Source organism: Sphaeramia orbicularis, chromosome 7 (genome assembly GCF_902148855.1).
Source record: "Sphaeramia orbicularis chromosome 7, fSphaOr1.1, whole genome shotgun sequence".
NCBI lineage: Eukaryota > Metazoa > Chordata > Actinopteri > Kurtiformes > Apogonidae > Sphaeramia > Sphaeramia orbicularis.
The window spans coordinates 34,599,327-34,625,687 of record NC_043963.1 but is presented as its reverse complement, the minus strand read 5'-3'; the positions used below and the strand labels follow the sequence as shown (position 1 = coordinate 34,625,687).

Here is a 26,361-nt window from a genome sequence, read left to right as displayed (position 1 = left end):
CGTATTGTAGCTTATTTTGGCATTGATCCAGCTGATGTCATGTCTATGTGTGTGATGATGTCAGTATATCAATTGCCTCTATATATGTGCCAAGTTTGAATTAAATTACAAAAAAATTGATGTTTTTATAGACATTTGAAATTTTGCCAATTATAAATAAATGTGAGGGGGAAAAAATTTTTAAATTCATAATAAACTTGACCAACATTTCCCAAAATGTAATGACATCTATTCTGGGTCACTGGCAATCTATAAACCCAATTTGGTATGAATTCAACCAATAGTTTTGCTGCTACAGACATTTGAAATTTCGCCGATTGTAGGAAAAAGGTTAAAATATTTTAAAAAGTCATAAAAATTTGAACTTTGACCTACTTTTCCCAAAATATAATCAAATCTATTCTGGGTCACTGGTAATCTATAAACCCAATTTGGTTTGAATTTAACTAATAGTTTTGCTGCTAGGGTGTTAACAAACAAACAAACAAATAAAGAAACACACAAATCAAACCAAAAACAATAACCCTTGCCTCCCCTTCAGGGGGCGGGGTAATAAAGTGGCATGTGCAAATTCATTTTCACAACAATTTGTGGATTAAAATGTTGAAGAAGCAACTTATCTTCTTAATGATCAGGGATTTATTTGTTGATTAATTGCTCATGTCCTTAATTACATTTTTCTACACCGGTGGCACAAATGTCCCTAACTCAAGGACGACATTACCTTCCCACTTTCCAACCCATGTCAGTGTTTGTTGGGGTGGTAAATTAAAGACGGAGATAACCCTGAAGAACAGAAGATGAAGAGTTAAGGTTCATTGCTATGAAACATCAAGGTAACTTAGTTGTGTGTGTAAATTATTGTCATCATCTCTGCGTGTTTGTAAATGTAGTAAATTAAAAGAATGGCATCCACGGTGGCCTGACCTCAAGTAATGATGAATACGGCTGCATTTCCATTAGCTTGTAATTACTGCTTTTTTCTAGCATGGTTAAATTAATAATAAAACAAACATAAATAAATTTAAAAACTTGCAGCCAAAATGTCTGAATAATAGCATAATAATAATCCTCTGTGTCCACTGTGAAAACACCAGCGTGTACAGTTCACATTGATGCCTGAACAGACTAGAGCAGAGGTGTCAAACTCATTTACATTCAGGGGCCACATTCAGCCCAATATAATCAGAAATGGGCCACATCAATAAAATAATATATAAATAATGTCAACTATAAAGTTTTTATGTGTAACTTCTGTGTTTTAGAGTGAAAAAAAGTAAAATTATATAATGAAAATGTTTACATCCACAAACTATCCTTTAAAAAATGTAAATAACATGAACAACCATGAACAACCTAAAATTTATTAAGAAAAATAAGTGTAATTTTAACAATATTCTGCCTCAGTTTATCATTTACACATGTACATTATAACTTACAGATCACAGTGGATCTACAAATACACAAAACATTTAATAACAGGCAGAATATTGTTAGCATTGCACTGACTTCTCTTAAGACATGACAGGTTGTTCCTATTTGTTCATGTTAGTCACATTTTTTTGAGAAAAGAGTCTGTAAACGTAAACATTTTCATGTCATTTGACTTTTTTTACATTAAAACAAAGAGAAAAAATGGAGTTGTCATTATTTCTAGGTTATTATGATAGTAATTTACTGATCTGAGCCACTTGAGACTGAATTGATTGAATTTGGCTCCTGAACTAAAATGACTTGAAGTGAAATTTTTTGCATTTACAAATTCATCCTACGGGCTGAATTGGAGGCGGTTTTGACACCTGTGTACTAGAGTTAAATAACCAAGCAACATAAACAAATAATTCCTCATAATCTTATTTTTTTGCCCTTTTTCAATATGTTCTGCTTTATTGGTAGCTGCATATGAATTTATTTACCCAGAACCTTTCAGTGGAGTCGTGCAAAGGTAGGGCACATTTATTTGTGAATTACAATGTAAATGCTACGAAACAATCAGAAAATGATGTTTCATTTCTCTGATCGACTGCTGTGTCCTCGCCAACACTGCTCTGTATCTCTCAATTTTTTCCAATATCAGTGTCTATGTGACCCAGCACAGAATGTAAACTGTACCAGAACAAAAACATCCGTCAGCAGTGCATTTCAGGACACAGATGCGAACATTCGCTGGGTTCATCATGATGCATCTTGGAAATGATACATTTTCACACCTCTATTGTTCAACCACCCCTGCTCTGTCCCCGTTGCATGTTTACAAACACTATAAACACAATATTTCCATAAATGTATGCATAGCAATTTTGTATTGGAAGATCTTTATGGAAACAACAAAGTTAAAGTTTTTGTCTGTTGCAGGTGTTTTTTTTTTTTACTTTTAACCCATAAAGACCCAAACATCCACCACCGATCAAAAGCATCTACTCATATAAACTGTTTAATACCTGTTCATCCATTAAGTCTATTAATACATGGAAATAATTGTTGTAAAATACAGTTTGTCAATGCTGGTACTTTCTCTGTACCTTTTGGTTAAAATAAATATTAAGTTAAAGTGCACCTGTACTGGTCATGCTTACGACATTATATGTGTTTTGTGTGTTACTTATAAGCAAGAAAGGCACAAATTCAGTAAAAAAAAAAAAAAAAAAAACACCATAAATGCACCACACTGGACCTTTTTATTATGTGAATTACAAGTGGGGTCAGAACCTATGGGGAACAACCATTGCCGGCGGGAATAGACAAACGCTTGTGGATTCTGGGTAAAGGAATGCGAATAAACAAGCAGCAGTGAGTGAGCGAGATTGAATTTGCACTTGTTTGTGCAGCCATAAGCTTTGCACTCCACCATTGTCCTAAAGACGTGACTCAGCACCGGCCGATAATGTGTCATCTTAGACTGGTATCTGCTGCACGGGGTCAGTGACCAAATCTATGAGTCTGCATCACTACCGGTGCTGTAACAGCACAGCAACATGTCGCTGACCAGGCCTGACTGATGGAGCAGTGACTTAGTACTCGCACATACTTGACGGAACTGCTACTATTATATGTGATCTTTTGAAATATAGCAATGAAAATTCACTACAGGTACCCTTTAAGTGGTCTTTTGTGGTCTTCTCCACTTTATCCTTCTTTTATTATGACAATCTCATAGTTATTCTATTCTCTGAGAACAGAAACAAATGTGAAAATGAGATTGGTCTGTTTTAAAACACTGGATTACAATCCATGGGTTCATTATATTTGCATTTCTTATATAAAACAGTTGCTGAAATGTGCCCTTTCAAGGAGTGATATTTTGCTTTTTTAAATGGAATTATGCATTTTAAAACATTTCCCTGTGGTCTGCATAAACTGTAAATGCTATACTTTGGTCTGAATTCTTCATTAATTCAACTCCACAGGTCCATCTTCAACCCTATTTCTGAGTAATGACACTAAAAAGGTCATTTTGTGCGCTGGCCCTTTAAATGCACATGAGCCACTTCATGCCCCACCCCCTGTAGGTTGTTGGCTGTGCTGCTCTATCCCGTTCAACCAACAACTGAACATTTTAGGTAATCGGCTCGAAGTTTGGACATAATTTCAGTATGGACTACAACCGCTGCTGCTGACAAACAATTATGACGTATTTAGAGAAATATTTGTGGAAAGTCTTGACCTTATATATGCAAATGTCATGACGTAACAAATTAAGCAGAAATTAAAACAGGTCGCAGAAATCTGCTCAATTTTTGCTAAAATGAATATAAAGATAGCTTTGCAGCACCTGGAGGGTTCAAATTCAAACTTTTTGAACAATTAGGGTCCCCAAATACACAAATAAATGTACCAAATAAGACTAATAAAAGTGGGTTTAGCAAAATATGACCCCTTTGAGTCCAGCAAAATAAAGTCTTTCAAGACACTGAACCAGCAGAAAAAAAAAAAAACAACAAACATGGTATACAGGTTACACCCTGCCCACATCTAAAGCACTTTGTGTCTTGTATTGATTGTCACACTGAGCACTATCTGGGCTGACAAAAGCACATGTCACGCAAAGATAACTTCAGAAATACACACACACACATACACACACAACCACATTGAGGCCACACAGAAAACGTCCATGTGGAAGCCTGGTTATTTCCGGGGACATCTTTCTCCTAGATGAAAAATTGAAAATTTTTGTTAATCTGAACCAAAATAAGCATAAAACACTCAGTGAGGGATTGAGTGATTTGCGCTTTAATGCAGCCCACAGAGTATTTACAGTGGTGTTCTGCTAGGATTAGTTGTGTGAGAGGATTAGTGAAGCTGCATTACTGCTGTTTTATTTAACACACAACAGCAAAAGACTAAAAATAAAAGCCTCTTATCCACATTTAGGCAACATGAGAGGCCAGGGTGGACGGTTAAGACAAACAGGATGTTTGTGCCCTCTTTGAAAAACCTGGAATAGTCGTGTATAAACACAGATGCACTTCCTCACGCACTCACTCAACTTTCTGTACTTAATCTATAATCTAGTAATCTGGTGAAAGTTGTCCCTTGCAGCATATGCCTCACATGGAAACACTATGTCATATTAGTTAAGGCGATGATGTTGGTGAGAGTGCAGCATATGCAGATACTGGCAGGATCAACAGAGTGGGAAACTCACAGAGAGAGGAGAGGATTAATGCAAAAAGACTGGGAAAGAGAGAGGGAGACAGTGAAAGAGAGAAAATGAGAGAGAGATTTGCAGAGGCAGCACATTACCACTCGTTCTCTCTTTCTCCCTCTCTCTCTGTCTCTCTCTCTCTTTCCTTGCATCAGCATTGATCACAGTACATCAGTAAAGTAAAGAGCAGCCCATCCATCAGTGCATGGCTGTGGAGCCGCTGTTAAGAATACTAAAGCTGCTCTCCACTACACACACACACAAAAGCATAGTCATATGCAGGCTGTTTACTACATCAACATTAGCATTAAACCCACCAAAATAGAGACTTTTAATCCACTAATGTGATCCTATATTGAAACTACGCACAGGGAGTATTCACATTAAGCAAACAAGACGTTTTCAGCTTATAGGAACCCAAAAGGATGGTTTACTTCACCACAGGATTAATATTGAACCATCTTTCCATTTTGCAATCATGTTTTTTATATTTTCTAGTCCTCTTTGTCCAATATCTGATCCTACTATTGCTCCTCTCTGGTCATATATCCATAATGTTGATTTTCCATCCTTTAAAACACCTGTTGTCTGACCAACAGCCCATATAAAAATGATAATTAATTTATTACCATTGACACTGAAACACAACACAACTTTTGAGGAGCTAAAACACATTTTTGTGCACAAGTAAAACTCCCAGGGATTTAGTCTAAATTCACTGCTCACTGTTGGTGGTGGTCTGTTATTGCTGCATGAATGAGAAGGAGACACTTTGAAGGATTTTCTCTACTGGATTTTTTGAAAATCAATGAACATTTGCGGCTACAGCATAGTTTTATAGTCTGTTCATTTATTCACCAAGGTTTTTCAGCTTTCAGGAAGCAGTATTCCTGAACAGCCAAATATGACATTTACCTTCTCCACATGCACCATTTCAGTGTTTAAAGGATTAGTGCCCCTACAGGTACTAGGAAATATTACAGAAAATTATGAATGAAGGCAACCCAAAATACTGTATTGCAAATAACTTTAAATGATCCAAAAGCTGTGACAATTACTTGGGTAAAGTGTTGGCTTAAAAATGTGGTTAGTGTTAGGGAAAGACTGCGGTAAGGGTGAAAAACAGACCATAACATGATGATTGTTACAATATAAAAAAACACCTAGATATGGTTTAAAGATACGTATATTTACCACAGATTTGGAACAGTCAGCCCTGGAACGCTTTATTCTTGACCTAATTATTGTTTTCATTATCAAAACACAAAAGTCAGTTCCTCTGTCTCTACAGAAGTCAATCAATCAAATTTTATTTATATAGCGCCAAATCACAACAAAAGTTATCTCATGACACTTTACATATAAAGCTGGTTGAAACCAGACTCTAAGCCAGTTTACAGAAACCCAACAGAATCCTCCAGGACCAACCACTTGTGAGTGGTGACAGTGGGGTGGAAAAACGTCCTTTTAACAGGCAGAAACCTGGAGCAGACCCTGACTCCTGGAGGATGGACGTCTGCCTTGATGAATTGGGGTAAAGAGAGAGGGTAAAGCAGGAGAAAAAGAGAGAGACTGAGAGAGAAGGGAGGAAGTAAGGGAGACACATGGATGCACAGCAAACTGAACTTGAACTGTCAAAAAATAGATCAGCTGGTGCTAGTATAATTACCAATAACCAGAACAAATGTCCATAACTGTTACTACTACTACTACTACTACTACAAGTCCAAGCAGTGGTGTAGTCCAGCGTATACAGTGGTATTTGGGGTATACCTACTTATTTTTCAGTCAGCATTGGGTATACCCACTCATATTACCATTCAGTAATATCTGTGAGCCAAATTGCCCATTTTTTCCCCTTGGATGGTGAAGCCATGACCCGCCCTACTCTGCCTCTAATTGGCTAGTACTCAGTGCCTTCAATGATCAGATTGGTTAATTTTAGGCATGAGGACTGATGAGCCAATCAGAGGCAGAGTAGGGCGGGTCATGCCAAGAAAAATATTGCTAACTAGCGCTGATCCCCTGTGGTACCTGACTGGACACCTCAAGTGCCAATTCCACCCCAGTTGATTGACAGGTCACTGCACATTTTGTCGGATCTCAGTTATTGGAAATGCAAACAAGAAAGGCAGAATAAATGTCTTTCAAATGAGTGAGACATATCGAGAGAACCTACTTTCATGGAATACATAATTCTGAGGTAAGTTTTACGGTGGTTTCAGAATGAGTCACTGTTTTAAACTATTGGACATATGACTGCACATTTAGAGAAGAGATTTTGTCGCCAATAGTTCAACTATGCGAGTAGGCTAACATTATGAAAGGCTAACGCAGGGGTGTCAAACTCATTTTAGTTCAGGGGCCACATTCAGTTCAATTTGATTTCCAGTGGGCCGGACCAGTAAAATAATAACAGTGAAAAAACTAAAATTATATTATGTTCAGGTTTACATCAAAAAGTTTCCTTAAAAATCTGAATAACATGAACAACTTGAATTGTCTTAAGAAAAACAAGTGCAATTTTAACAATATTATGCCTCAGATTATCAGTTTATCGTTTCCACATGTGCGTTACAATCGCACAAAACACTTAGTAACGGACAGAATATTGATAAAATTGCATTTACTTTTCTTAAGACATTTCAGTTTGTTCATATTTGTTCAGGTTATTCACATTTTTTGCAAAAGTATAGTTTGGTAATGTAAACATTTTCATGTAATTTTACTTTTTTACAGCAAAAAAACAAAGAGAGAATTTGGGGTTGTCATTATTTATAGGTTATTATGATAATATTTTACTGGTCTGACCCACTTAAAATCTAATTGGACTGTATGTGGAACCTGAATTAAAATGATTTTGACACCATTGACTGTTAATATCTTCAGTGTAATTTTTGCATTTCACAAATTCATCCCGCAGGCCAGATTGGACCCTTTGGCGGGCCGGATTTGGCCCCCAGGCCGCATGTTTGACGCCTGTGGGCTAACCTTATGAAAGGCTAACGTTATCCTGTGTTCGCCTCGTGTTGAATACATTTTACATTCACGCAGCTGCTTGTGTGACCAATAATACCTACAAACTGCTCCTGATCAACTCATGATGATTTTATAATAGGGCAAAAGGGCAAAAATTTAGGGTATACCCACTTCTCCAGGCACCACTACACCACTGAGTACAAGTATTATCAGTGGAAGTACTACGACTGTGACTGTTAGTACAAATAATAGAAACCACTACCATGTATGTAACTACATAATTAACACTATCACACCTATATGGATAAGTGAGTGACAAAGTGGGATGGTTTCATGGTTTCAACACCATTATATTACTGTTGTGACACTTGGGGCCTGCATGGTAATCTGCAGCTGTCAAAAACCAGGATAAGACATATACTGGACATGTAACAGTATCCTGGTTTATTTTGGAGAACGAACTCCAGCCAGGGTATTCAGGTTACACCAAACCAAGATAAGGTTTAATCCAGCTAACAGGAGTCCATATACCAGTGCAAACATAAATACAGGATGACTGAAAAACCTCACAATTAACTGGGATTGATGTGCATATGAAAAAAGAAAATAATCCATCTTTGGTCCCTTTGAATGGACCTGCTCCAAAATATAGTGGGTACCACCAACTTTAATGAAAATCAGTATTTTTTTTTTTTTTTTTTTTTTTTTAGTGATAGACAAACAGGCAGAGGGTCATAATCCATCCAACTCATCCTTGGAGTGCCAGTATAGCTGCACATGGCCTGAAAAACAAAAGCTTTGGATGGATTCCTGTCCCTCCTGAAAGCATGTTTCTGATATCAGGAAGGTTCAAAAGGTAACATCCAGCCATTTGTTTCCTTTCCAGCCATCTGGTCATTTGTACAGGCTCCTGAGATTTTCTGTCAGAAAATATGTAGATGGGAAACAGGGGCAAATGGACCCCAAGGAGACTGAAGAACACACTTTGATGTGCTTAAAACAAAGCTCTTTGCAAATTAAACAATAGCTTTCAACAATGTATATATATATATATATATATATATATATATATATATTTATTTATTTATTTATTTTTATTTTTTTACTATGCAAGGAATAAACAGAAGTTATTCAACTATTTTGATACCTTCATATAACTTTGAGTATCTCATGAGTTAGTTCTTCCTGAATAAATTAAATGAAAACTCAAATAAACTGTACAATATAACAGATTGGTGTTTGCTGCTTGTCAGAGCCTCATTTTGGTGGATGATTATGTTATGTAATGTTGTATAAATGTCCATTGTTTAACTAGAATGCACATAATATGGGCGGCACCAGGAGTTTATGGAGCCTTGTTTTCTCTGACCTGTATGTGGGGCCCAGCTTTATTTGCTCACATGGACCATGCCCCTGGCCATTATTGATGACCTTTTACTTGACCACCGGTTTTTAATGAGGACGTACGTTAATTCACTCTATACGCCCACTAAATACTGTGTCTTAATACAGTCCTCCTGGTCAGCTGGTTTCTCCTCACAATCCAGAAACATACAGTCTGGTTTGTATAAAACACCCTTTAGTTGTAAAGTGAGTTTATAAAGGTGTCATATAGAAACTGTCTCCCAGTTTATTTACTGGATATACTAGCAACTCAACAGGAGGCTGGAGACTGCAAATAGGAAACAAAAAAAAAACATTTTTTATTAACATTTACACAAAAAACATACATTGATAATATGATTCTCCTATATTTACTGTATGAAATAGCACATCTACTGTTCTTCATCAAAGTATTCTTGTTAATTCTGCAGATCTGGAATCACTTCATGATATTTAATTTCATGATAAACACAAAAAGAACCAAACCCCTGTTGTCCATTCAATTTCTCTTCACTTGCTGTTGCTAATATACATCCTAAAGCTTAAATTAAGTGCTTAGATTTGATTTCCAGTGCAGTGTAACATCACACTGGCCCACAAATAAAATTCATCCAGAATAAAAGCAGTGAACTTTACCAAGTCTGGGTCACTAATAAATAAATATTCAGTCCAAATGCTTTTTGGCTATAGTTTCTAAGATACAGTCTTCTGTAAAAATGTGAAAATGTGTTGAATTAATGAGAGAATGGGTTTGTCTCAGATGTACTAGATCTATTTCAAAACACTGTCTACATTTTACAGGTGGAAGATTTATAAATCTATTGTATAAATGTACATAAACTAATATATATTTGTATAATAGCACTTTATCATATACACATAAAACATTAACTTACCAGGACTTTTGTCATTTTTAACCCAAATACAACTTATTAAAGTATAGTAGATAATTTATAAAGAAAAAAATGCAGACAGGTGAATCAGCATTTTTTAAAGTAACCTGCTGTGGTCATCTTTGCCTCAAAAAGGAAAAGGTACACACCAGCTATGCATTTTTAAGGCCATCTATCTCTCATTCGAAGGCCTTGAAAGGACATTTCCCGTCTCAATGTGACTTTCATGTAAAATAAAGCCAGAAGAACTGCAGACATAGAATTGGAAATTGAAATGCATTTATTCGTAAAACTGTGGTCCTATGCATACCAAAGGCAAGCATTGTACAAACACATAAGAACAAAACCATTGCACCACCCACCAGGCAAATACCTCTGGAGGACAAATTGGAAATTGAATCATAAACTATAAAGAGCCAAGGTTGAGTTCAGTTGTGGAAGAAAAGAGAGACGAGATGGAGGTGGAGAGGAGAAAAGAAAGAATGACTGCATTAAATAAAAGTTCACTCTTTCTCCCTGCCCCTGCAGAAATTCACGCTGTGCTACCTGATTGAAATTTCCTGCTTTAATAGCTGTGAAATAAAGTAAAAGTTGGAAAGGAGGAGGAAAAGGCAGAATATGAAACAGAGGGCAGTGGATTGAGGGGAGTGGTAGAAGAAAGAAGAAGGAGAGGGAGACTTAGAAATTTAAGGAGCAGCAGATAAACTGAATTAGTGGGAAGATAATTACTTTATGACTTATAAAATATGGCTTCAAGTTTAATTAGTAATTACAGTGTTAACAGCATCTCCCTGTATCTCTTGTGCCAAAATGTTAATCCACAGACTGTTGTAACCCTCCCAGTTCCACGGAGTGGCTTAACCAATCGCAGGGTGTCAATAGAGGCTTTAGTTTTGCCTTAGAAATCATACAGACGTACGGGGCCGGGGCCACGTGGGGGTGGCTGGTGAGCTAACAGCTAACGATTATCATTAATGAATGCAACCAGAGGGCCAGAGTGAGGTAATCTCAGTGTGCAGCAGAGGAAACTCTCTATTTACACCAATTAGTGCAAACACATAATCAGACAGTGACCATACCAGGCAGACCATGCAGGCACATACATGACTGGAAACGGTGCAAACAAAAGCTTCCCCTCAGGCTTTAGATCGCATCATGTTTATCCCCAAAGACTTTCATGCACAAGTAAGACAGAAATTCAACAAGAGGATGATGGAAAAACAATATGAAACAGGGATAGTGGTTTATGTTGAACACCACTCTGATCCAGATTGAAACACTTAAGCAGTTTATCTAAATTATGGTTCCCTGGCTGGTTTTGCTGTTATCTTTACATTTGTGGATCCAAGTATTTTCATCACAGTGAAGTTCATGCCATTATAGTCACACACACACACATAAACATTTGTATCTTTATAATGTCTTGTCGGTTCATCAGGTCAGTAATTTTATTTATCTCTGCACCATTTTCTTTCTATCACAGCCACACAGATCCACTTGTGTGGATTAGATTCAACTCCACAATAGGAGGGATTCATTTTGACTAATTCAGAGGTAGCGAGATGGAATGATCTAAGAGTGAAGGTAACAAAAAAAAACACAGAATGAAAAGTGGATGCAAAACAATTTATTTACAACTTGGCCCCGAAACATTGAAAGACAAAGACGACACAAAAAAAGAACCAGACATTCAACGTAGAAACATGTATAATCCTAAAATCCAACAACAAATCACTACAATTTAGCATTAGCATGAAAGCATGTTCAAATCTTACGTATTTAAAGCAGCGTATGACTTTCATCACAAATTATTTTTTCAGATTTGTAAAACCCCGTTGATACCCCAGTTATCACTAATCCATTAGTCTTTCTGTGCTTATGCACCTGAATCCCTTCCCTCGATGTGAACATTTTCAAAGATGACTCCATCATAAACACAGTCCACTTGTTTACATAACAAACTGAAACGTCACTTGGGCCTTTTCGGAAATTTTGTTGTGAAGTGTACTTTGGGAATGGGAATTCCACACAGCAGCAATTTTGTTCAAGAGTGCTGAACCCAAATGTTGCCTTTACCGCCATCCACCGACTATACTCATTCTTTAAAACAACCCTGGTGGACTGGATAATTTTATGTTGTCGTGATCTGGCTCATTTTCTTGCAGAATGTATGTGAAACCGCTTTAGCTTGGTCGCCATTCCCACAATGTAATTTGCGACAAAATTTCCGAAAAGACCAGAATGATGGTTTGTCATGTAAACAAGCAGACTGTGTTTATGATGGAGTCATCTTCAAAGTTGTTCACAGCAGGGGAAGTAATTAAGGTGCATAAACGCGAAAAGACTAATGGATTAGTGACAATTAAGCAGGGCTTAATTTGAGCCAGATCCAGCCGGATCAGGATCCGGCACCTCCAACCACTGATCCGAAACCTATTTCATTGGATTCCTGAAAAAGTAAATAGCCTAAATGAAAAAAACAAAACAAGAAGTTTATTGTTATCTGTCTTTATTCCCAATCAAAGTTACACAAAAGCCTTGTGTTCAGATGCATTTGAAGGGAAATTTTTTGGGAAACATCGACGTAACAGGGTCAGTCTAAAACGCTTAATGTGAAAAAGCTTAATTAAGCTTAATGTCCAAAAACTGTCATCAATTATCACCAAATTTTGTGTGGACATCTCTAATCATGTCCACTTTCACCTCTCCTAAAATCAAAATGAAAAATTATGGATGCTGTCCATGTTAAGCTTCATTTTTCTGTTAATAAAACACTTTCCCTTCAGCACTGTGTGTTTGAGTGCAGTCATTCACTCCGTCTTGACAATTTGTATATAAGAGAGACAGACAGACAGACAGACAGAGAGAGAAAGAGAGAGATAGAGAGACAGTTTATTAAATACATTTGGTGATTAATCGCTGTTTTTGGACATTTAGCTACGTTAAGCTTTTTTACATTAAGCATTTTAGACTGTCCCTGTTACCTCCAGCCCCACTTAGAGTCACCAGATCCACCCCCCCTCTGCATTCCAGCACCTCCCACGTTACAAATTAAGCACTGTAATTAGGCTATCACTGGGGTTTTACAAATCTGAAAAAAAAATTGTGATGAAAGTCATATGCTGCGTTAACCTATAACTATAATAAAGCATAACTACAGCTACAGTAGCCGATTTAAGTAGAGTTTTAAATGCCTATTATAAATCTGTTTCACACTAACATTAATAAGCCCCATCATATCTGTGATGTTTAACAGTAATATAAATTAATTTCTGCCTACTTTATAGAGAGGCAAATACCCACCCCTTCTGGTTGAACTCCATGGAGCCTCATTTTGGGAGAACAAAGTTGTCGAATTGTTATAGTTGAGAAAAGTATTTTGAATTATGCCATAATTACCTCCGCCAAGGAGGTTATGTTTTTGCCAGGGTTTGTTTGTTTGTTTGTTTGTTTGTCTGTCCGTTAGTGTGCAATATAAGTCAAAAAGTTATGGACAGATTTGGATGAAATTTTCAGGGTTTGTTGGAAATGGGGTAAGGAAGAAATTATTAAATTTTGGTGGTGATCGGGGGTGGGGGGGCCCAATGGGGGGGGGGGGGGGCACTGATCGTTAGTGTGCAACATAACTCAAAAAGTTATGGACAGATTTGGGTGAAATTTTCAGGGTTTGTTGGAAGTGGGATAAGGAAGAAATTATTAAATTTTGGTGGTGATCGGGGGTGGGGTGGCCCACGGGGGGGGGGGCACTGATCAGCCTTGGCGGAGGTCTGCGCTCTCCGAGTGCTTCTAGTTTACACATATAACGATTAGAAAAAAAACCAACAATTTTACAAGTCAAGAAATTCACAGATGCTTGCAAACCTGAGGAAATATGTAAATTCAAAGACAACACAACCAGAAGTCACTAAAGTGTGATAATTATAACTGTCTCTCCATGAGCTGTTGAAGATGTCTCTGCAAATTTAACATGAAAAACTGTCATTATTTTCACCTCTTTTAATAATATTTCACCTCACTTGAAAACTGAGGTAAAATGTACGAAGGCAGCAGCTGTTTTGGTGTCGGAGGTTTGCATCAGATGTGATCAGAGATGCAGTTCATGCAGCTGTTTAATATAAAACTAACTGTTTCTTCATTATCTTTGCCACAAAGTGCAACTTTCTTGGCTGTTAAACTTATCTTGTAAATTGACAAAATGGGATCAAAAATATGCTCGTTTGGTATTGATATTTTTCTGAAGTTTCATCCCATGGAGCACAATGGAAAGGGTGGGTGAATTTAGTTCTGTATTCACTTGAGGCACTTTACACAAAAGACCTGCTGTGCATAAAGGAATGTTATGAATAACAGCATTTTTTTGAATAATCGTTCACATTTGCATTTCATTACACTGCACTTTTACATCCTTGGAAGATTGGAAGCAGTGAGATCCACATAAACACTTTACTTTTTGATCTTACAACCCTTCTTTCACTTAAATCTCTTGCTTTGTGGCTGTGAAACCCACAAACACTACAGTGAAATACAGAGGTGACTTAAGCGTAGTTACGTATGTGCACGGCAGATGGCCGGTCATTGGTAACACAGTCACTCCCTCACAGTCCACTTTTGTTTATCTGTCGACCTGGTTCTTCAAGCAGAGGCCATGAATCATACTGCCTCCGAGCAGAGTGCATCTCGCTGTCTGGCGTCACCTTTCAACTTTCATAGATATTCATTTTCTGCACTTGGTGGAAAATAACAACTGTAAACACACTTCCCCCTGGTAGGAAAGCTATTTTGGCAGCTTTATACATTACTTCCACAAACAGTCTGCCTGACAGACATTAAAATACATATTCCTCATCTGCACAAGCCTTGCATATTTGGAAATTCAACAGAATACAAGAAACACTGAAGATGATCCAGCGATACTACAAAAGTCTGGAGAGCCTGTTATCTGATACACTTCTAGCACCTTAATAACTGAATGCATCATGGTTAAAACAACATGTGAGTTACCAAGGACACACTGATTGGCCAAGGTGAATTTATGCAAATTTACTTCCTTGGAATTTGTCAACAACATCCATTGAACTGGAGAGAGAAAGAGGAAATAGAGTGAGAGAGAGGGGGGGGGGGGGGGGGGGAGAGCGCCTGGGGCTATCTAACACCCATAATGATGAACAAATGGATGCATTATCATTAGCAGGTAGTGGAGCTGCAGTAAGGCAGCAGGACACATGCTTAGCACAAACTAGTGGCACTTGTTGTCATTTGATAATACATAAGGAATTAATGTTGTTTTGTTTTAATTACACCATTACTTGAAACAGGTTATGATCTGTATTGAAAATAAGTTTACCTTTCCCATTCATCTCTATGGTATATCCTTCACATCATCTGTTTCCATTAAATATCCCTTCAGTCTGTGCAATAGATTGAAATTGCAGGAAAGTGATGAAACATAGTGAGAAACATGAATTAAATATAAAGAATAAAACCTCCTTGCTCACCATAGTTTAATAATAATGAACATAATGAACATAAAAACAGGGATGAAACTGCAAAATTAATGTATCAAGTCTGTAATAAAAGCCACTTATGAGATAAAATTGAGATTAAATTGGTTTCGCGTAAAAGCCACCATGATATGTGTTTGGCGACTCCTTGATGAATGCATTTGGGATGCTGGATTATACTGTAGTTATTTTGAATACTTTTTTTCTGCTTTTTGTTGAGAATTGTTGTGTTTTCTCTATCTTTTACTGTACATCTCATGATTATAAACTGTCAAAAAGGTTGAAAAGCCATCTGTAATTGTGTGTGCATGTATGTGTGTTTGCATATGCTCTAGTATAAATGTATAATGTGTTTTACTACACTAGTACACTGGATTTGACTGTTTTATGTGAGCTATGTTGTTTTATGTAGGGACTAAAGATGGAAATTAGCCTTGCCTATAATATTGTGTATTAGCATATATTATATTTACTAATACACACTGCCTCAATGGAAAACAGAACAATTCAAATACCTGTAATAAAAGACAAAACTCTCACATTTGAACTGCTTTACATGCTTTGAGATTTTGTTTTTTTAGTCTCCTTCTCTGTATTAAACTGCTGTATTCATATTAAATCTTATTTTTCTCTTGACCAATAAATAGAAAAGCACTAAGGAATGCTGGAACGCTTGACAACATGAACCATTTCACATTTGTAATTATCATCTTGAATTTTTCACAAGCCATATGTAGTGGTGTTGTAGACCAAGCGTGGAGTGCAGCTTTAGTGTGGAACAATCTCTAAGGAGGGCAGACAGCCTGTCTCCACACATCACATTAGAGAGCCTCTTTGAGTGTGTGTGCATGTATGTAGGTGTGTGCATGTGTTGGATGTTTGTGTGTTTCTTTCCATGTGCATTTAGTGGAAGCCTGTCTGCGTGTCTGACTGAATGCACATGTTTCTCTGGGCTTGTGTGAGAGTAGTTTAGCGGGTGAATCTTACTGTCCCTGTACATCTTTGCCCTTGCATCCCTGTTTCCCTGTCCTGCCTTTCAGGATGCCTTTCAGAGTAGGTTAAGCTCTTGGTAGCCTCTAATCGGTAGCGATGTATGGAGATTGCAGCCTATAGACTGAGAATCAATGAGTCGACAGTGGGTGGTGAAGTGATCAGCATAATCGCTGTTCCGCTTTACTTCAAAATCCAAGCCAAGCTGTTTCTCCAAGTCTATTGGCAAAACCACTGAGACATTTAACTGAGGCCCAGACTTTGGCTACAAATAAGATGTCTTCATTTCAGGAGATCTGCAAATCACAAAGACCGTTAGAGCTCTGTGGTCTGGGTACAAAGACAGAAGATTCTACACACTTCTGTGGTGATGTGTATTATAAAGCGTGTGAATAAGAGAAAAAGACAGGAGGATGGATGGTGTTACAGTTAGAGATCCCCCAGTGGCAAAAGAAAGACATCTTTTTTTCTGTTTTCTCCTTCCACCTCTGTGACAGATAAGAATCTGGAGAGCGAAGGTGAACAGAAGGCAAGCAAGCACACACACACACACACACACACACACACACACACACATACATATATGGAGACTTCTTCAGTAGAGGAAAAACTATTCACATCTTTTACTTCAGAAAAAATTATTGTGAAAATACTCTTCAATATGTAATATGTCTGCATTCCAAAAAGGTACTATCAACAAAATACACTTAAGACCATGAAAAGTAAGAGTAGAAGTAAAAATATCCCACATCTGATGTTTTTAGGTTCGCATTACTGCATAATATTAATATACCATCTCATGTTTCATACTTGACTGCATTACTGCATGGTACATACTTGATTATTCATCCCATATGTGTAGTACTAGTATGTCTATTTTCTCACTTCATTATCAGTGGTAGTGGTGAAAGACATATTCCAGAAGAAAGTGATGCACTATAGGTAGAGGTTCAGTGTCCAAAAGTAACTGTTATCAGCAAAGTGTTCTTACAGTAACATACAGTACAATGACCCCACTCTGTGTTATACTGTTATGTATGAATCTGAATTCATGTGTGTGTTAAATTTTACTGCTGTAGATGTTTACTACTCTATAAACTGTTGAATATACAGTTTATTTGGAAAAAGGTATGAATTGCAATCTTAAAAGCAACTGAAGCTGTACTTTAGTTACACAAATGTGGTGGTTTAAGAAGTAGATTTACTTCATATTAAGTAACGTCTAAGTCAGGGGTGTCCAATCCTGGTCCTCGAGGGCCAGTATCCTGCATGTTTTAGATGTATCCCTCTTCCAACACACCTGATTCAAATGATAAGCCTATCATCAAGATCTGCAGAAGCCTGATAACGACCGTCAGGTGTGCTGGAAGAGGGAAATATACAAAACATGCAGGATAGTGGCCCTCAAGGACCAGGACTGGACACCCCTGGTCTAAGCGTAAGACTGCATAAAAAAGAAAAACCTGAACCCTAACCTGATCTGCCTTGGCGGAGGTCTGCATTCTCTGAGTGCTTTTCTAGTTTGTTTCTTTGTTTCGTTCTTTGTTTATTATCACTCTAGCAGCAAAACTGTTGGTTGAATTCATACCAAATTGGGTTTATTGATTGCTAGTGACCCAGAATAGATCTGATTACATTTTGGGAGCAGTAGGTCAAAGTTCAAATTTTTTATAAATTTTTAAAATCTTTTTTTTTTTCCCCATTTACTTATGATGGGCAAAATTTCAAATGCCTGTAGCAGCAAAGTTATTGGTTGAATTCATACCAAAATGGGTGTATACATTACCAGTGACCCAGAATAGATCTGACTATATTTTGGGAAAAGTAGGTCAAAGTTAAAATTTTTGATGAATTTTTTAAAATCTTTTTTTTTTCCCCATTTACTTATAATTGGTGAAATTTCAAATCTCTATAAAAACATCAATTTTGTTTCAATTTGCTTCAGACATGGCACATATATAGAGGCAATTGATATGTTGACATCACCACATGCATACACATTACATGAGCTGGATCAATGTCAAAATAAGATACAATACATGCAAGGGGCGGGGTTTGTTGTGCCTGGCACCACTTGTTATTATTATTAATGATTTGTTTTATTTGTAATACTGTTGTCATTTTCTCGATTGTTTCTGTTTTTAGACTGCCTTTCAACATCCGGCCAGGAACAGCTAATGAAAGCTATCCCTGTTAACTCTGGCTCTGGCTTTCTATTGATTAATGAGCACTGTCCCCGCCAAACAATGCAATAAGGACAAATGAACCGAAATAAGATCCACCTAAATCACACACATTGGACTTTTAACTACAGTACCTAAATAGAAGTATTTAGTTGCATCGGTCCACTCTGCAGCGCCAAGAACACACATAATAGTTACAGTCCTCCTGTAATCTGAGAAATAAATACAGGTGCAGGTGTTGTGTATATGAGCAATGCAGTATTAAAACCACGTTCTCTATACAACCGTCTGATTCAGTGTTTCAACCGGCACCAGTTGAACACAGTTGAGAAGTGAGAGCCACCGTTGCTAGGATACTCTCTGTTGTGACATTATGAAGACACTTCCACTGTGTACTTGTAGTCCACAAATACTGATGCAAGTGTTTGGTGTACTCCCTTATCATGTACTTTAAGAGAGGACATCTACAGTCTTGTTCCACCTGTAAATTAGGAGCTAATTAGCTTGTTTTACTAATGATACTAAAATCCCTCTAGGTATTAAGTTGTGCTTTGTCATGTTTTTCCAACAAATGCTGAATCACTTATTGTTGTGTTGGTCTCGGAACAAATGTAGTCGGTAGAAGAAGTAGCAGAACCAGAGGTGTAGTGGTGGAATAGAAGTTGCCTATATTAGGTAATTCTACTCGAGTTTCCAGTTTTATTTTACTTTATAGGCTATTTACACACTACTACACCTCAAATGTAAGGATTGTACTTTGTCACAATGTATTTACCATATTTTATGCTTGAACAAAACAGAAACAGAGTTGCAGAACAAGTATTGCTCATAACAAATACAGAGAAGAAGAAAAAAAAACACTATTTTACATCCATCATATAAGTATCATATAGAGACCACAATACCACAGCATAACTATAAGTGTGAAAGAAGCTCTCATATGTAGATAAAAGGTCTAGTATAATGGCAAACATTCATATTAACAAACTCAAGAAAAGTTATCTGCATTTTTTCTGAGCCAATTAGAAACATCAGCTGTTCCATTGTACCTTCCATTATCCAGGACAGATGGCAAGATGCAACACATATAGAATGAGATCTATTTCTGTTGATTAAACTACAGAACAATGTATAAAGTAGTTCAAATGACATGTAACTTCTACAGCAAAAAATGCAACATACATTCATGCAAAAAAGAAAAAAAAACATATACAGTCATGAGAAAGAATGGATTTCATTCTAATTGTAGGTATAAAACCAACTCACAACATATTCCTTCATGTCTGTTACTTATTTAGGAAAAATGAAACAAAAAAAGAGAAGCAGTGCAAGAACAACTAAGTGCCCTTTTACTGCTTCTATAGCTGTTATGAGTGTAAGTTGCCCCCAGGTACTGTGGAGGAAATACCCTTGATCATCAGCAAGTGTGACCACCTCTAGAAAAGTAGATGTTTTGGCAGTTTGCTGATCTGTGGCGTTCAGGTGTGTGTTAACACAATGTTAACCCTTTCATGCATGACGTCCACATAGTTTAAGCTCACTTTCCCATGGGTTATGAAAGCAATTTTCTCCAAACCACATGGGGGCAGTTTCTATGGACCCTAAGTAATACAATGAGAAAAGTATCATCTTAGTTTTAGAATTGTGACTGCTTAGTGTTCTCATAAAGTTAAAGGTGGGGTCCGAGATCTTAGAAAAAACGGTTCGAGTAAGCTACATTTTGAAAATACTCGATTCAAAAGTCCAAACCCCATTCTTCAGACATCCCTCCGAAGCCACACCTCCAGAGTACTGGCACGCGCAATGCTTGTTCCCGAGGGTTCACAGCAACAATTCACCGGCCCCGGCCTCAGCTCCAGCTCCTGCTCTGTCCCCGGCTCTGGCCCTGTATGGCCCCGGCTCGGGCCCCCACCCTGGCTCCGGCTCCGACCCCAATCCATGCATACCTCATTCAGCCTCCTCCAACACCTCCGCTCTTACAGAACAGCCCCAGGTCATACCTATCTGGCTAACATTACATTTCCTAGTGATTTATGTTAGTGACAAAACAGTTTGCCAGTGAACTTTCCCTCCTAACATAGCTAATATAGCCAAGCTCTGGCTCCAGCTTCATTTCCTGTTCCAGTGCTCCAAGCCTCTGAGAACGCACGATTTATGCCCGAAGAGGGGTACGCGCAGAGGGGGGGAGGGGCAAATGGCAGTTGAGTTTGATAGACATATCAGCGTTCAATCATCTCGATTGGGCGCTCAAAATGATTGGATGGTGTTTTTTCAGTCCTGTCTGTTCCACAGGTGACAATTTTGTTTTAATTTTGTGTTAGAGCATTTAATTAATGTGTGTGCCTGGGATTTTAAGCAACATAGTAAAAAATGCTTCAGGAAAACACCTCACATCCCACCTTTAACTTCCTAAGACACAGCTACAAGTTTGGTGTCCATGTTTGTGGACAAGAGTTTCACAGCTTTATCAAAAAACAAAACAAAACAAAAAAAACAACTGTCCACTGCAAAGGACATTCCATCAATTTTAAAAAAAAATGCATCCAAAAAAAAAAAAACTGTTGCATCATGATATCCAATATAGGCAATTATTTAATTTAAAAAAGCCAAAGCTTGTACTTTCCTGGGTCTCAGGCGGTTAAATATCTTCTTAATAAAACCATATTAAAAAAAAAAAAAAATTCAAAATGCATTTCAACTTTAGCTTCACTTTGAGTAATACAATCAATCTAAAAAAATCTAGATACTTTTTTCTATAATTCATGCGCGAAAGGGTTAAAAAGGAAAGACAACAACAATGAGGCAATGCAATTGTTGCTTCCCCTTAATCTGGGATGTTCTTACGCTATTTCCAAACAATATGAAGTCCATTATTCTACAGTGGAAAAGAATAGGATAAATTTCCCAGTAGTGGACATACGAGGAAATTCACTCCAACATCAGCTACATCTCAGATTCTACAGGCCTCAGTTATAATGTTAAATATTAAAGTTCATGAGAGACAAATCAGAAAAAACTGAACAAGTACAGCTTCTTCAGGTTTGTTTGGAAGGGTTTCCAGGACAATGTTCCTTCTCGGCATAGTTGCATCTGAACAAACCACTTCTGTAACAGTGGACAGAACAGACCAAAGCAGAGATGTTTGACCATAATGCATAGCGACACTTTCAGCAAAAACCCAAACAACTGTATCAGCACAAACACAGCTACTGCAATGCATGATGGTGCAAATTATTTTTTTCTCTATATTTAACCTTTCTTTATTTATTACCATATATTGTAATATCTTCTTTATTGTGCTTTTTTTCAGTGAAAATCAGGTCTTTTCCTATATTTAATTCACTGATTATGTAGATATTCATAAAAGCTCAAATTAAAGTTGAGGGTTATTATATCAGAAAGAGAGAAAACTGAAGAAAAAGTGACTGTTTCAGTAAAATATATAATTAACTGAACATAAAACACATGTCTCCATCCACTGTCATTTATTAAACTCTATGGGTTTTACTGGTGAATCACTGAGCCCGTCTACATGACCATAAAAATCCCATAACTGGAAGTAATCTGATAATTGCCGCAATCAGATGCAATGCGTTTACATGCACTTCAGAAATGCCACAATCAAAAAAACAAGGTTTACATGCTTCAGTCCGTTATTTGATTACTTTCAGAGTACGTACGTACGTTATGACGTAAGACGTACACCTCCTGTTATTTTCTAAACATCCGGTCTTGTCTCAGACATTCTAAAGGACAACTTTTGGAACGCATTGCCATTCCTGTATTTCTTCCCATCAAGCAGATGGAGGATATTGAGAGTTTTCATTTGGTGCAGCATGAAATTTGTTTCCTGTTCACTCCAGAAGTGAGTCTTTGCCGATTTTTTGCTGCTACGTGCCATGTTTGTTACCTTTTTCCTTAGGCTCACACTGATGCTGCGTAACTCCTGTTTATATCGATTTTTTTACACATGCGCAGATGTAAAAAAAAAAGAAATGAAAGAAATCAGATTAACCTGTATACATGCATGAAGACATCGGAGTATTGGGGAGAAATCTAGGTATGTAAATCTGATTTCTCATAATCCGATAACTGCTGTTATTGGATAAAACCTATCAGATTATCCTGTTAGCATGGTCACTTAGAATAATCTGACTAACTCTGGAAATCGGATAATGATTGGAGTATTGGTGTGCATGTAGACAGGCTCACTGTTATAGTAGATGATAGTGTTTCCACGTTCATTACAGAGTCTGAACATCCAAATGGGTCATGGGTCTGATGACCATGAAAAGATGACAGACTGCATTTTACACCAATTTTCTACATGTATTGATAAGATTAGTGGATCAACAGATACAGAAACAGAGAAAACTGAAGAAAAATTGACTTTTTCGGTAAAATACATCATTAACTGAACATAAAACAAGTGTGTCCATCCACTGCCATTGATCGAGCTCCATGGGTTTTACTGGTGAATCAATGTTGCAGAAAATGACGGTGTTTCCACGTTCACTACTGAGCCTCTGAACGTCCAAATGGGTCATATCTGATGACCATGAAAAGATGACAAAGTGCATTTTACACCAATTATTTACATGTATTGATAGGATTAGTGGATCAACAGGTATTACAGCTTACAAGGTGGGGAAGCAAAATTTACAATATTTTGAGGCAGGGATTGAAAGACAGTGTATGACCAATTAGTTTATTGAAAGTCATGAGAATTTAAATCTTCAAATCATATTTTACTGCATTTCTAACGGTCTTGTTGTCTACCTCAAGTTAAATTGCCATTTTTCTCATGGATTTGGTTGGATCCTTTAGGATTTTGGATTTGAGAGCTTTAATAAAAGCTTTGGTACGTTTTTTGTTGCTTCCTCCACTTCCAGACTTTCTCGTAATAGTTTTGCTCATAGTCATTCTCTTCTTTACATTATAAACAGTCTTTATGGACACTCCAACTATTTTTGAAATCTCCTTTGGTGCGACGAGTGCATTCAGCAAATCACACACTCTTTGACGTTTGCTTTCCTGATTACTCATATGGGCAAAAGTTTCTGAAAAGGTATGGATAATAGTGTTAGGTATGATTATGACATCAATATATGTTCGGTTTCAAAACAATTGGCGTAGTGCCTGCTGAGAAAAAACAACTAAATGTTCATTGTAAATTTTGCTTCCCCACCCTGTATATCAATAGACAGTTTTGGGCGATGGCGGATGTTTGGGTCTTTATGGGTTAAGCCAGGGGTGTCAAACTCATTTTAGTTCAGGGGCCACATTCAGCTAAATTTGATCTGAAGTGGGCTGGACCAGTAAATTTATATTATAGTAATATATAAATAATGTCATCTCCAAACTTTTCTCTGTGTGTTACAGTGGAAAAAAAGAAAATTACATTATGAAAATGTGTGCATCTACAAACTATCCTTTCAAACAATCTGAATAATATGAACAAACTGAAAAAAATGTGTAATTTTAACAATATTCGGCCTCAGTTTATCATTTACACATGTACATTATAACTTACAGATCACAGTGGATCTACAAATACACAAAACATTTAATAACAGGTGGAATATTGTTAAAATTGCATGTACTTCTATTAAGACATTTCAGGTTGTTCATATTTGTTCAGGTTATTCAGATATTTTTGCAATATTATGCTTTGTTTTAGTGTAAATACATGAAAATATTTACATTTACAAAGAGAAAAATTTGGAGTTGTGAGTATTTATAGGCTACTATGACCCACTTGAGATTGAATTGTTCTGAATGTGGAACCTGAACTAACATGATTATTAACATCTTAGATTAATTTTTGCATTTCACAAATTAATCCCAAGGGTCCGAACTGGACCCTTTGGTGGGCTGGATTTGGCCCCCGGGCCGCATGTTTGACACCTGTGGGTTAAGCTGGTCTGGGTACCTTGAAGTCATTGAGTGGACCATGATCTCCTCTGCGTACCAGAGTATTTCCGAATCAAATCTGAGAACATCTATCCAACTGCTAAAGCCTGGCTGAAACTACATCATGCAACAGGACAATGATCCCAAGACCACTAGCAAATCTACAACAGAATGGCTAAAAAAAAAAAAAGAAGAAAAAATCAAGGTGTTGCCATGGCCCTGTCAGTCCTAATCCTGACTGAAATGCTGCGGTGTGACCTTAACAGAGCTGTGCACAAACACATGCCCATAAAACACAATGAAAGGAAGCAATACTGTAAAGAGGAGTGGTTCAGAATTCCTCCACAACAATTCAACAGACTGATAAAGTCTTACAGAGGAAGGGTTACTTCAAATTATTACTGCTAAAGGTGGTTCTGTAAACCACTAAGAAATTGAATGTCGTTAGTTTTTCACACATTTTGGTTTCATTTATGTAAAATGAATAATGATACGCTGGCATCTGTTCTGCGATGTGTGATGAGACCTGTTGTTTTACACTTGAGGTTAGATTTAAATAATAGTAGAACCAGATAGGAGACAGATCATTTTATTACCTCCTGATACATAAAATCCTTGAATACAAAAAAAGATCTACATCCTTTCTTCTAATGACTCTTTAATAGTGAAACACTGTCAGGGACCATTTTACTGCATAATGATTATTTTGACTTTAACTACATTTTGCTGATTAGATCAAGGTGTTGAATGAACTTGGGTATTTTCACAGTGTGGTATTAGCAGTTTTATGGAGTAGTGTGAGGAGAACAAAATCACAGCATCATCAGTCACCAGTTTAAAAGACTCCAACCAAAGTGTATTACCCTGTGTTTTTTTTTTTGTTTTTTTTTTTACATACATGCTGGTACATGTGTGTGAATGTGTGTGCAGGAAGGTGTGTATTACATGTGTGTGTCCACCTTGGAGTGACCTTGGGGATTGTAATCAGTAATTACCTGATTAGCCGTCTGTTTTGTCCCTACTCAGGCAACTGCAACTGGATAATGCTGTAACTCCCTGATTACAACTTACTCTACAATCAATCACCCATTAACAGGAGGGCACAGACGGCACACACTTCGAACACACCGACATACACACAATGTCAAGTTTATATCCGAGACTCGAAACACCACTGTAAGACAGAGGAATAACTCTAACAGATGCTAAGGTTATGTTCCCACTCCGGGTCTTAATGATCAATTGAGGTTTTGTTGGTTGTTCATGTTATAATTAAATTTTTGCTAAACCCACTTTTTTATTAGTCTTTGGTACATTTATTTGTTTATTTGGACCCTAATAGTTCCAAAAGGTTGAATTTGAACCCTCCAGGTGCTGCAAAGCTATCTTTATATTCATTTTGGCAAAAATCAAGAGGATTTCTACAACCTGTTTTAATTCCTGCTTAATTTGTTACGTCTATGAGTAGCTACGTCACGACATTTAAGATCAAGACTTCTGACATTCCAACGAATGACCTACCCCCTCAAATAAAAGTTTCTGAAGGTAGGGAAAAGGAAAATGAGGTGCACAACAGCAGGAGACATAGAATAATTAGTAAAGCATCTTAAATTTCACTTTCACATTGTAAAAGTTGTGTGCCCCCCCCCCCCCCCCCAAACGGGCCCAGCGCCATCTGTTATTACTGTTTGTGCATACTGTACATGTTATATTTACTGTGCAGGGATGGAAATATACAGGGTGGGGAAGCAAAATTTACAATATTTTGAGGCAGGGATTGAAAGAGTGTATGACCAATTAGTTTATTAAAAGTCATGAGAATTTATTTGCCACAAGAAAATTGACATAATAGAAAATGTTTTTATTCTATG

The 26,361-nt window shown here is 37.2% G+C and overlaps 1 protein-coding gene and 1 long non-coding RNA gene across 2 annotated transcripts in view; one reads left to right on the top strand and one right to left on the bottom strand.

Moving 5' to 3' along the window:
• Positions 1 to 26,361, bottom strand: part of LOC115423019 (chemokine-like protein TAFA-2) — a 162,624-nt gene that overhangs the window by 49,763 nt on the left and 86,500 nt on the right. The window lies entirely within an intron of this gene.
• Positions 1,438 to 22,477, top strand: LOC115423020 (uncharacterized). Its single transcript, XR_003935900.1, has 3 exons — positions 1,438 to 1,447; positions 10,039 to 10,044; positions 22,101 to 22,477. It is a non-coding gene; the product is annotated as an uncharacterized LOC115423020 (long non-coding RNA).